The 12523-nt window shown below is 44.9% G+C and overlaps 1 long non-coding RNA gene across 1 annotated transcript in view; it reads left to right on the top strand.

Annotated features, from left to right (window-relative positions):
* Window positions 1-900: 900 nt before the first annotated feature.
* LOC138759790 (uncharacterized) overlaps window positions 901-12523 on the top strand; it is a 30695-nt gene continuing 19072 nt past the window's right edge. The window contains exons 1-2 of the long non-coding RNA XR_011355086.1: window positions 901-1148; window positions 4322-4911. This is a non-coding gene — a long non-coding RNA (uncharacterized lncRNA). The remainder of the gene's footprint in view (window positions 1149-4321; window positions 4912-12523) is intronic.

Below are 12523 nucleotides of genomic sequence, written 5' to 3'. Positions count from 1 at the left end.
ACATAGGGATTACTTAAAGTGGTATGAGAGTGGAAAGAAAAAGGTTGAGAATCACTGAGAGCAGCTGAGTGTTCTAAGGAGGATGTCATTTGCTATTTTCTTGTTCGTTAACATGTCAGCCTGCAGCTGACGTGGACTTTTTACCCCCTCCATAAATCTTCGTCCGCGAAGCCAAGCCAAAGAAGAACATGTTTCTTATTTCTATAAATGCTGTTCTTGCCATTGCTATTCTTGCTTTAATGTCTATTTCACATTTGCCATCAGAAGTTAATCATGATCCAAGGTACTCGAAGTTGTGAACTTGTTTCAGGATTTCATTTCCCAATACGATCTGACAATTTGAAATATCAGGATTCTTTGATATTAACATTACTTCAGTTTACTTTTTGTTTAAAGTTAGGCCAAGCCTTTCATTCTCTGTGCTGATGGTAGATACTAATTTCTGCAAATTTACTTCACTGTTTGCTATCAGTATTGGATCATCTGCATAGAAGAGATTGTTGATATTGTGTCCTCCTATACATATTCCAGGTAGGTCATATGGTTCTCATGATGTTTTCACTGAACAGGAAGAACAGGTCTGGTGATAAGAACACAAACTTGTCCGACTCCTCACTTTATTGGCTGATAGTCACCAATCTTGTCTATCCATATGGCTGTATTTTGTTACCAGCAGAGATTCCTGATTATTCTTTGATCTTTTCTGTCAATATTAATATCTTTAAGCACTTTCATGATGGCTTGGTCTTACACTACGTCAAAGTATAGGTCTTGTTGTACTTTTATTGAACTTTCAATAATATTCCTGAGAATATATCATATATTTTGGCTTATAAGTCGAACGGAAGATAGGGCAACGCCCTCCCCCCCCCCCCCCCCCCCTCTTTCTTAGCCTCATTTGAATGGTTTTATGGTCTATGCAGCATATAAGTCGATTCCTGTTTTTCGGGCTGTCCGGCCCTCCCAGGGACAACCCAAAAAATTTATAAACATCCCAATCGCAGGTAACAAAACTAAATTAAGTCAGTAAAATACCAAGAAGCAGCAGTGACGGCCCACAGAGTTGGATCGAAGACATCGTGCTCCCGACGGGAGCAGGAACCTCCACCTACCAGGCAGGAGCAGCGACAGCAATGTCAGGGTCTCAGGTAGGAGCGATGGTGGCAGTGCCCAGCGGTAGGGAGGTGTTGGAGAGCAGTGGCGCCAGCGGTGGGGATGTGCTTCCAAAATCAACTCATATGCCAAATCAATATCAATCTGGTTTTTTTTGGTGAATTTAATGTCTCCCAAGTATATCTAGCGTATAAGTTGATTTTTTTGAGTGATTTTTGAGGGTTTTATGACTCAATTTATATGCCGATATATACGGTAAGTGGCATTTGGTGTTCCCTTTCCTTTGACTCCGTTCTTCACTGATCTCTCGTTTAATTTTGTTTCTATTCTGATTATTCTAAGTAGAGTTTTTTGTGAGGTAGTTTCATTAAACTATTTGTTCTGCGTTGTTCACACTCTGTTGCACCTGATTTCTTTGGCAGTGCATTGAATACTATCTAGAACACACATGTCAAACTCAGGCCCGCAGGCCAAATTTGGCTCGTGATATAATTATATTTGGCCCGCAAGAGCATATCAAATATGTATTAGAGCTGGCCCGCTAGCGGCCGCACCAGTATAGCGCATGCACAACTAATACTACAAATCCCAGAATGCTTTGCAAATGCGTTGGCGCCGGCCCGTCAGCCCGCTAATCGCCCCCACCTCCTCTCTTTACTTTCATTAGCGTCTGCGACCTGTCGCCCAACTCACGTGTAATAAACCCCTTACGAAAAATGGCCAAACGAAAGACAGAAAACAGGACCTTTCAAGACAGGTGGGAGGCAGACTATATGTTCATCATTTTAAAAGACAAACCTGTTTGTCATTGAAGCAAGTTGTTATTTTTTTGACTTGTTGGCTTGTGAAAAAAAACATTTAAAAGGAGCTTAAAGGCTATAGAGAAATGTTATTGAATATTTTATTTCTCATTTGTTAATGCTTCTTCTTAGTTTAACCAAAACTATTATTAAACATTTATTTTAATAAGAAAAAGTTTAACATTACATATGTTTAAAGAAGAGAAAACATCCAGATGTTATTGAAAATTTTCAATAAATATTTAGTTTGGCCCACAGCTTAGTCCAAGTTTTTAATTTTGACCTGCTGTGAATTTGAGTTTGACACCCCTGCTCTAAAAGATCTTCTGGTACTTTGCCATTGTTATAGATTCTATTCAATATGATTGCTAAATGCTCTATGCCAAAATCTTAGAGCATTTCATGCAGTCCAACCCGGAATGTAATCTGGTCCTGATGTTTTCCCCTTTCGCATTTTCTTCATAGCATCTTTCACTTCTTCTTTCATCATTGCTGGGCCCTCGTCATTGTTGCCAATATCAAAGTTGTCCTCTCGGTCTTTGTCGTCGCATAGATATTTGATGTATCTGACCATCTTTGCATTATTTTTCTATAATTGTAGAGCTGTCTTTTGCTTTTATACATCCTATTGTTACCCTGCTTTTTTCCGATTTATGACCACTTTAATCTTGTCACGCATGCGTTTACTGTTGTTGGTCATCTGCAATTCCTTGATTAACTAACATTTGTCCTTAAGGCACATTTCTTTTTCTTCCTTGCACTTGGTTATTATCTGTGCATGCCAAGGAGAAGTAGTGGTGGCAGGGTCAATTTTGTCAAATTGGATGGGAAGGGAATGGAGGGTTATGGGCAGGGTGTAGGTAGGTGGGACTAGAGGACAGTACTTAGTTCGGTGTGGACTAGAAGGGCCAAAATGGCCTTTTTCTGTGCTGTAATTGTTATATGGTTACATATTTTGCCTTTATTTTCTTCTTTCCATCAGATTCAGAATTGAGGCCACATTCATGCAATAATGGGTGTTTGATAAAATCATAAACCTCGTTTCTATACTGTATATGTCTATAACTCTTTCACTTTCTACATGCTCAAGTGTAGATTGTCACCCAAACTTGGTTGTTTCATGTAATATTCCTTCAAATTCTTAGACCCGTGTCCTCAAAAGTTTTAAAGAGACGCACAAATAATTCGATTAATTGCTCCAGCATGAAATAACAATTCTTTTTAACTGGTTGTGTTGTTTTAAAGATATGTACTATTTATGGATTAATTGTTACATTATGAATGCAAATGGCAATGCTGCCAGAACTGCTGTAATGGCAGTTCTGCCACTGGTGTAGACCTGTGGAGAGTGAGGAGTGGAGAATGTTGATTTTATTTAAAAATACTGCATCTGTGATGTTACGAGCCCAAAGGACCCCAAAACCCAGCAGCAATAGACATTCACCAAGACAAGTGGCTTTCAAAGCAGAAGTTATTTTTAATCAACTTCAAACATGAAAATAGAATCAAATTTTAACTTAACTCCATTCTTATACTCTATACTAACCCAAATTACCCCCTTCTAATTCTAAGCGCATGGGTATGTAATGTGTGTGTAAATTCAAGAAAAATTCTTTGGTTCGCAGTTCAATCTCACTTCTCCTTCCAAGTTCTCTGGTTGCAGGCAATCACCATACTGCGCACAGATTTAACATGTATAAAGTTCACCAGGTTTGGTGCTTGAAATGTAAATGTTTACCGCTCAGGAAAGTTCTTGTAGGGTTTGCAGAGAGAGATATTTGTTGCTCCAGGATTTCCACAACTGAGATACCACCACTAGTCACCTCAGGTTCTCAGTGATGAAACCTTCCCCATCAGGGTTTTTCAGATGGTAACCTCCTTCTTCAAGCTACCACAGTGTTCCATTCCTTCCTCTATTTCAAGAGAAACATCAGACAGATAGCACTTCCAGCCATCTACTGCTCTGGAATTTGCTTTTATCAGTTTCAAACAGTTTTCCCTGGATTGCATTTTTCAGTTACTTGTCAGTGTCCCAAACACTGACTGACTGAGCTGTTAACTCAACTCTCTCTCTCTCTTCAAACTGAAACTCCAAAGAGAGCATGTGACTCATGTCTTGCAAAACCACCACCTTCTCCAGCAAACAACAGGAGTTCTTTCTTCATCTCAAGTTGTTATCTTAGGTAAACAATCCAGAATTGACCTTTCTGTGAGCACTTTGCAGAAAGGGTACTGATAGATAGCATGACTCCAGCAAGACACCTCCTTGTCAAAGGAGCTTACATTCTCCAGAGATCTTGCAATGTGAATTTTTCAGTCTTTCAAATAAGATCTATTTTAAAATGTGTGAATGTATGTGACCTACTCTAAATCTTATTAATTCTCTCCAAATGTTAATATTGTTACAGTGGCATCAGCACCGAAGATGGCGGCGCCTATGATCGGCAGCAGCTATGAGGTGTTACAGACTCTGGGGAAGCAGAGGACTGGCACTGAGCACCTGAAAAAGGAAACTATCCCCATTTGAGAAGAAGAAGCAGAGGAGACTAACGCACGGGATGGTGACCATGGCGGTGAACAGTGAGGGGCTCTGAGGCTGAAGAACACACAGGCGGCAGGCTGTTGGCGACACGAGGCAAGGAACTCATGCAGGCTGTGGGCTTCTAGCGACTGTGGTTGAGGGATTCAGACTGCTGGAGACTGGCTCAAGACTGGCTGAAGAGGTACCAGGTATCAGAATAGGGATGCAATAGGGTGCCAAGGGTGCTGAAGCTTTCCTGATCATGTTGGAGGTTCAGGTCTGGAGCTCAGGCTGCTGATGGTTTGGACTGGACTCTGTGTGGCTGCGGGGGCTACAAGACCACTAGAGGTGAATCCACGGACAAACAGTAGGCCTTTTCAAGCTGCCATGTAAAATGGGGTTAACCAGGCAAATTTGCGTAGTCAGCGAACCCAGTTAAACTTACCTAGGTCGTGTCCACAGGCGATTTGAATTCTGGTGAGTACATGATGCTTCATTGGGGAGACGGGATCCCCTTAAATCGCTTGCTTGGCGATTTAATGGGTAGATCCCCCTGCAATTTACCTTTGATCCAGTAATCCCACCTGGGTCCCAGGAGGGCTTCCCAGGTGCTGCAGTTTGAAAGAGGTGACTGACACAGTATGGATTCTCTTTTACTCCTCTTTCTCTGAGTGTAAGAACTGCTTCAGGCAATTTCTGCCAATGGTGAATCTGTCTGCCTTATGGTAGACAAAAACAAATTCTGTGTAATATTGCACTGTCCTTATTACATGACAACAAATTGAATCTTGACCAATGTCAATTGTTGGGCACTATCAGTTGCCCCAATAATTGCAAAGACAAAGACTTGAGGGGAACGATAGGCTTTATTACACAGGTGACTTGAGCTGGCCCGGATCCAAGCTAGGGAAGGGAAAGGTGACCCAATCTTTATGGCCTGGGTCCCAGGAGAGGAGTCCAGGTAAGAGTGTCATCAGGGGGCAGGCCAGCCAAAGCCAATTAGCTATACAATCCATATCATTACATCAATGTTATGTTTTGAATGCAAAGGAAGGGAGGGTATTTTTCATTTATATGAGGCATTAATGGAACAATATTGAAAGAATGATGTACAATGTGCTCTCTACACTTAAGAAAAGATTTTAATACATTGGATGCAACTCAGAGAAGGTTCACTATCCTTAGACCTGTTATCAGGGGTGCAGTGCTGCTGGAGCTCACTGAAGCATCGCTCTGGCACCTTAGGGGGCAGCTCTGACACATCAAGGGGCTCCTCATAGAGTGTCTCTGATGCCTCCTTGTCATCGTTTTTGGTGAGCTCTGGCTCATAAAAAATCAGCACTGAACCCCTGCCTCAAATGGTTAGATTGTCTAATGAGAAAAGGTTGGATTGTTTGGATTTGCACCTGCTGGAATTTAAAAGAGTGAAAGGGTATATGAGTGAAACATTTAAGATCCTGAGGTCTCTTGGCAAGGTGAATGTGGAGAAGATGTTTTCTGTTAAATGTAGATCCATAAAACACTACAGCACAGAAACAGGCCCCTTCAGCCCTTCTAGTCTGTGCTGAACCATTTTCTGCCCAGTCTCACTGACCTGCACTCAGTCCATAGCCCTCCATACCTCTCCAATCCATGTGCCTGTCCAAATTCTTCATAAATGTTTAATTTGAGCACATACCGTAACTTCAGTTCCACACTCCTACTACTCTTTGTGTGAAGAAATTCCCCACTATGTTCCCCTAACCTTTTCCCCTTTTACCCTTAACCCATATCCTCTGATTTGTATCTCACCTACCCTCAGTGGAAAAAGCCGACTTACATTTACTCTGTCTATCTCCCTCATAATTTTAAATACCTCTATCAAATCTACCCTAATTCTTCTACGCTCCAGGGAATAAAGTCCTAACCTGTTTAACCTTTACCTATAACTCAGTTCCTGAAGTCCAGGCAACATCCCCGTAAATCTCCTCTGCACTCTTTCTATCTTATTGATATCTTCCTGCAGTTAGGTGACCAAAACTGCACTCAATACTCCAAATTTGGCCTTGCCAATGTCTTATACAACTTTACCATAATATTCCAACTCCTGTACTCAATATTTTATGAATACCAATTTGCCAAAAGCTCTCTCTACAACTCTATCTACCCTTGACACCACTTTCAGGGAATGATGTGTCTGTATTCCCAGATCCCTCTGTTCTACTGCACTCCTCACTCCCCACCCCTACCATTAACTGTGTATGTTCTTTCTAGTTTGGTCTTTCCAAAATGCAATAAATTCCATCTGCAATAAATTCCATCTGCTATTTTTCTGCCCATTCTTCCAACTGGTCCAGATCCATCTGCAAGCTTTGAAAACCTTCTTCATTGTCTCCAATCTTAGCATCATCTGCAAACTTGCTGATCCAATTTAGCACATTGATATAGACAACAAACAACAATGGTTCCAGCACCATTCTCTAAGGGTCACTACTTGTCACAGGCCTCCAGTCTGAGAAGTAATCATCCACCACTACTCTCTGGCTTCTCCCATCCAGCAGTTGTCAAACCCAGTTTACTACTTCACCATGTATCTCAACCTTCATGACTAACCACCCATGCGGGACCTTGTTAAAGGCATTATTAAAGTACATGTAGATGACATCCACAGTCTTTCCTTCATCAACTTTCTTGGTAACCTATTCAGAAAACTCTATAAGATTGGTTACACATGATCTACCATGCACAAAGCCACGTTGACTATCCCTAATCAGTCCCTGGCTATCCAAATACTTGTATACCTGATCCCTAAGAATACTTTCAAATAATTTAACTACAAAACATCCTTATTCCTTTATCCGTGATTCCAAAAACCGAAAACCGAACATTTTTTTTACTGCATTTGCAGTATATTTTCAGGTGTTCTAGAGAGAGCAAGGAGATAATGCGTCTCCGATGGTGAGCGGGGAGGGAGTGAGGAGAGAACTTGGCCTGAAGAGTGTGGAGATCCAGCGGGGGCAAGGAGAATCAGAGCCTGCTGAACTGTTGGGGCCAGAGGGCAAAGGGACCCGGGTGCTGATCTCCACAGTCCGGGAGGAAGGAGGAGAGAAATGAGCCGGCACTGATGAGAAGGTGATGCTAGAGGAAGAGAAGCCAAGGGGATGCCGGAAGTGGCTGAGTCCGAGCAGCAGCAAGAATTGGACCCGAGGGAGGAGCAGGTGATAGGAAGCCCCCTGGCAGTTGAACTGATTGTGGTGGAACCACTGTTAATACTGTTTGTACGTGTAAGACTGGCCCACCCCTTTCTGATTGTACCGTGGTTCCTCCCCCTTGATTCCCCTAATAAAGGCAGCAATGCCATAACCCCTCCCCCAGAACAAGCTCGGGTCTCGGGTCAGCCACATGAGATGTGGCTTCTGTTTATGGTAATAAAAGCCTATCAGTCAGGAAACTTTGGAGTTATTGATAGCGCTATCAATTTTATTACCATAATTTTTTTTTGGAATAGACAAGTTGCTGAGACCAGAGAGACTGGAAATTGACCCACGATCACCATAAGCATCCGATATGTTCAAACTTTGGCTACACTGTTTCAACATGTTTCTGCAGGCCTCCACCAAGATCGTCCAATCTGACACAGCCAAGCTGCACTTACTGTTCTCACAGGTCGGGCACTGCATCTAGCTGATGGTCAGAGACTATAAGACATTCACTGAAGCAATGGACATTCTGAAAGGCAAATACCTGGCCCAGGTGAATAGAGTCTACGTCAGGCACATCCTAGCCACATGTAAATAGCAACCCGGGGAGTCAATCGATGATTACCTTCGGGTCCTGCGAGACCTCAGTTGGGCCTGTGGCTGCAAGACAGTATCAGAAGGGTACACAGAGGAGCTGATCTCAGACGCCTGTATACCAGGCAACAGATCAGATGACATTCACCAGGACTGCTAGAATAGGGTGAGCTGAAGCTGCAGAAAGCCATTGAACTGGCTAAAACTCTGGAGGTATCCTCCCACAAGGTGGACTCTTTCTCGACCGATAATGCAGCTGCCGCATGGGGAACACAGGTGCCATCATCTTGGGATGCAGGATCGCAGGCCGCTCCACGTCCTGACCTGTCTACAGCCAGCGGCAGTGGTGAGCACCCAAAGTACTACATCTGCGGCCAGCAGAAGCACCCATCATTAAAGCCTTGCATAACCTCTTCACCCAGTTTGGATGCCCCTGCTATATTCATAGTGACCGGGGATCCTGCTTCATGAGTGATGAGCTGCACCAATATCAGCTGGCAAGAGGTCTCGCCACAAGCAGAACCACCAGCTACAACCCCGGAGGGAACAGCCAGGTGGAAAGGCAGAACACCACTGTCTGGAAGGCTGTCCTCCTAGAGCTAAGGTCAAAAGGCCTGCCTGCCTCCCAATGGCAAGAGATCCTCCCTGAAGTGCTCCACCTAATCAGATCCCTCCTATGTACCATAACCAATGCCACCCTACATGAAAGGTTGTTTCCCTTCCCCAGGAAGTCCAGTACTGACCCCAGGGCCAGTACTGCTCCGGAAGCATGTGAAAAGCCATAAGTCCAACCCACTGGTTGAGAGGGTCCACCTCCTTAACGCCAACCCCCAATACACCTATGTGGCATACCTGGATGGGCGTGAGGATGCTGGCACACGGGAAACCATGGGAAACCATGGGACTCCAACCACCACCCTACGACATACCATGTCATCCAACCCCAGCCCCCACCTCAACTGACTCAGTTTATTAGCCAGACACCGCACTGTAATAGACAGGCAGCGTCCACCACCTGGTAGCGCTTCTGCGCTCCTGTTCGGAGGGCGCACTATCTGCCAATCAAGGTCAAAGACTCACCCCAAGACATCAAGGTGACCCTTGCGATTGGCCCACCTAAATTATCAGGTGCTGCAGTCCAGGCAGCCTGACCAGACTGAACCCTGACTTTCACTCAATTAGCCCAGGTGAATCACCTCAGCCAATCCCTGCTGAGCCCCTGCACTTGGCTTCGAGCCATTGGCCATAGCAGCCAACGGGGCCCAGCCTGCCCCGAGTGATTGGCCCCCCCAGTACTGCCTGCAGAACTATAAAGGACCATGTGCCCTTTTGTTCTGCCTCTTTTGGACTCCTTGTGGCACGTAAATAGCACCTTTCACACTGGGTTCAGGTGAGTCCTGAGATTAGTTTACCATGTCCGAAATTAGAGGGAATGGGTTTGTGTCCAGGAGTGTGAAATGATTAATTCTTTGGCTATAGTCAATCACTAGCCTGGACTTTTCTTCCCTTTTCATGACTACCACCTGGGTTCTCCATGGGCAGTTACTAGGTTCAATTATGTTTTATTTGAGCAGCTGCTGTGTCTCGGCTCTGATAAATTCCCGATGCCCCGCACTGTATCGCCTGCACTTTGTAGCTATTGGTTTGCAATCGGAAGTCAGGTTTGGAAACAGTGATGGGGTGGTGGGGGGGGGGGGGGGGGGGGGAGATCAATATTTAGGGTGAAGAGACCACATATGGTGTCTGGCATTTGTGTCCTTCCATTCTGCACCATGATTGCGATAAGTGGGCCAGAGTACTCCATGGTCACACTTTTAAGGTGACACATGAAGTCCAGGCCCAGCAACTCAGTACATCAATCGGAAATTACAAAATTCCCCCCTTTTACAGTTAGATGTACTATACAATACCCCTGGATCGTTGCAGAGTGCAAATCTAGGGAAATATGATAGTCTGTTGAGCACACTTTTAAGTTCTACCGCAGAGCCATCACAGAGGTTATAAAGCTCTCCATGGAGCCAGTGTCTACGAACCAATCAGTCAAATGTCCATTTACTCTCACCTCCATCGTCAAGTTATTCAATTGGTGAGGTATTACCTGATCCAGGAAACCGATGACAGTGTTCCGGAAACCCTGTTGCTCCACATAGTAATGTCAGCTCTCTCCTCTTGGCCTGCAGGCAGACAAGATGGCGTTGACCACGAGGTGGGACAAGATGGCCACCCTCCATCTTGATCCAACAATGGACTAGGTGGTGCTAACCTCAAGGCGTGGCAAGATGGCCTCTGTGGCTTCCCGTGGTGGGTCCTGCCACGAGGTGCAGCAAGATGCTGGTGGCGAACAGCACAGAGAGGCAGGGCCTGATCCTTTGGGTCTCTGGCACAGGGCAAGTGATGATTCGGGGGTGCACACGAGGTCACCCTCTTTGGGTTCCCTTTAGCCTGGCAGACCTTCAACCAGTGCCCTCACTTACCGCATCCAGTGTACACTGAGTCCTTTGCAGAGCATCAGGCACAGGGGTGCTGTACCTTCCACAGCAGTAGCATCTCCAGTCGTGTGTGGCCACAGCGGTTGGCGCTGGTGCTGAGGGGGTCACAGGTGCCCCAATGACCTGATGAGGTTGTCAGCTCCCATTTGGCCCTGTTCAAGCACTTTTGCCAGCTCCAGGCTGCTGGCCAAGTCTTTCTTCCCCAACTCTAGCAGTCGCTGCCTCACGTACCTCGACCTCACTCCTGCAACGAGGGTGTCCTGGATTTGTTCCTCCTATCTCACCCAGGCCATGGCCACTTTGTAGTGGCACTTTCTGATCAGAGCCCACAGTTCAAGAATATAGTCGTCCAGCAACTCATTGATGCTGCTGACATTGAGAGAGTCAGTGCCTCACCAGCTCATCATTCTGGAGCCTCATATAGCTGGCCTTTAAGCTTTCTATGGCTGACTCATAGGTAACAGTCCCTTTGGGGCCAACTCGAGAGAGGTGCCGATCTCCCGAGACCATCTGAGTTGAAAATGTCTTGTGTGGCTGTCTGATAGGACTGGAAGCACTCCAGCCAGTAGGCGAATTTCTTTGGAGCCTCATGGGACGAGGGTCGATCTGGAGCATGCCTGGCTTCAGCAGGGCTTCTATCCTGTTTCAAAGTTAAACTATTAAAATTGTAACGCAAGGATTGCACTCAGAGACAAGTGAGGAGTGCAAACACGCTTTTAATAGCCTACAATCAATGGCCGTAGACACAATAGTCCTCAGGTGAATCTGAGGTAGGGCAGGAAAACCAAGATTTATATTGGGGCAGGTGAGGGTGGAGCCAGGGGAGGAGCCAGCCATCAGAACAATACATAGACAGCAAATTCCACTTCACTACATACAGTTAACTTGAAACTAATGGCATTATGATCACTTGACCCCAAATTTTTCTGCTACACATACTTCTGTCACCTGTCTCAGTCTCTCATAGGAGATCCAGTATTATGATCTCTCTAGTTGGTACCTCTATCTATCAATTTAGAAAACCTTCCTGAACACATTTGACAAACTCCAAGTCATATCCCAGTCAAAATGTGCTAAGTTAAAATGTACTATCACAACTTTGTGTTTCCTTCAGCTGTCTGCTACCTCTCTACAGATTTGCTCCTCCAATTCTCGTTGACTATTGGGCGGTCTGTAATACAATCCCATAAGTATGGTCATACCTTTCCCATTCCTCAATTCCACCCATATAGCCTCAATAGACGAGCCCTCTGGTCTGTCCTACCTGAGCACCGCTGTATTATTTTCCTTGATGAGCAATGCCACTCCTCCCACTTTCATCCCCCCACCCTGTTCTTTCACATCTGGAGCAAAAGAAATGGCGAACATTGAGCTTCCAATTCTGCCCCAACTACAACCAAGTTTTACTAATGGCCACAATGTCTTAATTTCAAATGGCAATCCATGCTGTTAGCTAATCTGCCTTTCCAATAATACTTCTTGCATTGAACATTACATGCAGTTTACACATCATCTTTTCCTTCTTTCACTCTTCTATTTGCTCTAACACTCTGGTTTCCACCCCCCTGCAAATCTAGTTTAAATTTACCGGAGCAGCACTAGCAAACCTTCCCACAAGAATATTAGTCCTCCTCCAGTTCTGATGCAAACTGTCCCATTGGAACACATCCCACCTTCCCTGGAGAAGAGCCCAATGATCGAGAAACCTAAATCCCTCCCACTTGCACTATGTCTTTAACCACATATTATCCCTCTATTTCTAACCTCACTAGCACGTGGCATGAGTAGCAATCCTGAGATTACAACCCTGGAGGTCCTGTCCTTCAA

The sequence above is a fragment of the Narcine bancroftii genome, chromosome 4, assembly GCF_036971445.1.
Source record: "Narcine bancroftii isolate sNarBan1 chromosome 4, sNarBan1.hap1, whole genome shotgun sequence".
In the NCBI taxonomy this organism is placed as follows: Eukaryota; Metazoa; Chordata; class Chondrichthyes; order Torpediniformes; family Narcinidae; genus Narcine; species Narcine bancroftii.
Note: the sequence above shows the minus strand (reverse complement) of the source record. Positions and strands in the feature narration are given on the sequence as shown.